This window comes from Chinchilla lanigera, unplaced genomic scaffold (assembly GCF_000276665.1).
Source record: "Chinchilla lanigera isolate Chin_1 unplaced genomic scaffold, ChiLan1.0 scaffold00015, whole genome shotgun sequence".
NCBI lineage: Eukaryota > Metazoa > Chordata > Mammalia > Rodentia > Chinchillidae > Chinchilla > Chinchilla lanigera.
In genome coordinates this window covers 15,326,023-15,328,508 of record NW_004955416.1, presented here as the reverse complement: position 1 = coordinate 15,328,508, position 2,486 = coordinate 15,326,023, and positions in this window count along the sequence as shown.

The window sequence follows — 2,486 nt, the reverse complement described above, 5'->3', positions numbered from 1 at the left end:
AAGTGAGTTGAAGGCCTGCCTGAACTGCATAGTGAGATCCCATCTCAAAAAGACAAAAGAAAAAAATAAGTAGTTTACAAAGAGAAAACAGCAGAAATGGAGTTAATTATTTCTAAAACAATTTAATTTGATACAATTTTCCAGAATTTTTTCCACAACACAATCCTGTTGTGAATACTTTCGCACAGTTAAGAATGGTTCTTCAAGCCGGGTGTGGTGGCACACGCCTGTACTCCCAGCACTCGGAAAGCTGAGGCAGGAGGATTATTGCGAGTTCCAGATCAGCCTGGGCTACAAAGTGAGCTCAAGGCCAGCCTGAACTGCATAGCGAGACCCTGCCTCAAAAAGACAAAAAAAAAAAAATTGGTTGTTCAGCTACCCATTATCTCTTTTGTTGGTTAAATTTGACTTACTTGTGTATATACTTATATAATGAACTTGAAAATCCACCACGCAAAGAACCAGTAATATCTATGAGCTCTTGACTGACCACACTTCCTCACCTGTCAGGCTGGGATGGCACACACCTGGAATCATAGCTACTGTGGAGGCTGAGGCGGGAGGATTGCAAATTTGAGGGCATCCTAGCACAACCTAGTGCAACCCTGTCTCAAAACAAAACAAAAAGCCTGGGGACTGTAGCGTGGGGTAGAATACTTGCCTTGCTTGTTCAGGAGCCTGGGTTCAACCCCAGGACAACCAGACAATGAATGGAATTGTTCAACCCACTTTTACCCTTACCATGTCATTGTTTTTTCAAATAGTTTTATCATCTATACAAATGTCTGAACAAGGCATTGTTTGTTTTTTAACTTGGCTTAGAATCTTATGAAAAGGGTACTACTCTGTGTGGTAGTCAGAAACATGCTTTCTTTCAACTCTTTAGAATCCTCTCCAGATTTATACCTGTTGTTACCTGGTTCTTTAGTTCACTTGTTTTCAAAACTGTATAATATTCTACGTGTAAGCCTGCATGGTGATGCACACCTGTCATCTCAGCACTTAGGAGGCTGAGGCAGGAAGATCACAGAGTTTGAGACCAACCTGGGCTACAAAGTGAGCTCAAGCCCAGCCTAAACTACATAGTGAGACCCTGTCTAAAAAAAACCAAAATATATATTTTTTTCCACTGTACAATCATACCAGTTTATTCATTCATTATCCTACTTGCTTGAGAAAGTGTGTGTGTGTGTGTGTGTGTGTGTGTGTGTGTGTGTGTTGACAGTGGAAGAGAGCAACCTGCATCCTCTACAGTGGAAAATAGCACCTGATGACTAAAAGTAAAAAATCAAGAAGTAGCAATGCGTGCATATTATGCAGAGTCAGAAGAATAAATGCACCGAGAAGCCACCAGAGCATGGTTTTTGTCAGAGACGGAAATGGCGGGGTGGGGGCGGTGCTGGGATGCAGGCACTGTTGTTTCTCATAGTGAGATTTATGCAAACATTTTTACCCTTTTTTTTTTTCCAGTACTGGGGATTGAACCCATGGCCTTCACACTGAGTGACACCTCTAGCCCTTTTTATTTTTTTTATTTTGAGACAAGATCATGCTAAGTGGTTAAATTGCTCAGGGTGGACTAGAACTGGCAATCCTCCTGCCTCAGGCTCCCAACATGCTGGGATTAGAAACATGTGCCCCCAACACCTGGCTCAATTTTCACATTCTGCCAAATGTATAGTATAACATTAATTAAAGCAAAGATTAAGGATAATCACCAGGATAACAGAAATAGGATATATACCTTCGAAAACATTAATGAGAAAAAAAAATAGAACAAAGATAATGTGATCAACTCAGCAAGTGATAGAAAAAGAAACAAGAAAAACAATTGGAAGCCAGATATGGTTGCACTTGCCTGTCATCCCAGCCTTTTGGAGGCTGAGGCAGCAGGACTGCCAAGAGTTCCAGGCCAGTCTGGGCTATATAGTGAGATTCTGTCTCAAAACAAAATTAATAAAAAAACAGTTACATTAATTTCTTAATGTTTATAGGTCTGAAAGTTGGGTAAAAAGTGGTGTGGGCAGGGCTGTCTTCTTCCTCCAGGGCAGAGTCTGTTTTCCTTCCTTTTCCAACATCCTTGGGCTCAAGATCCCTGCCAAGAATCAGGCTAAGCCAGGTGAGGTGGCACACGCCTGTAACTCCAGCACTTGGAGGCTGAGGCAGGAGGATTGCTGAGTTCGAGACCAGCCTGGGCTACAAAGTGAGCTTAAGGCCAGCCTGAACTGCATAGTGAGATCCTGTCTCAAAAAGACAAAAAGACAAAGCAGCACAGTGGAGCCTTATGCTCAAACTATTAAAGGAAAAGAATTTAAAAACAAAATTTTACATCCAGTAAAACTTTCACTCAAATCTGACACCATAAAAAATCATATTAGGAGAGCTGGGGATTTAGCTCAGCGGCACAGCACCTGCCTGGCAAGTACAAGGTTATGAGTTCGATTCCCAGTACCGGAAAAAAAAAACCAAAAAACCAAAACAAAACA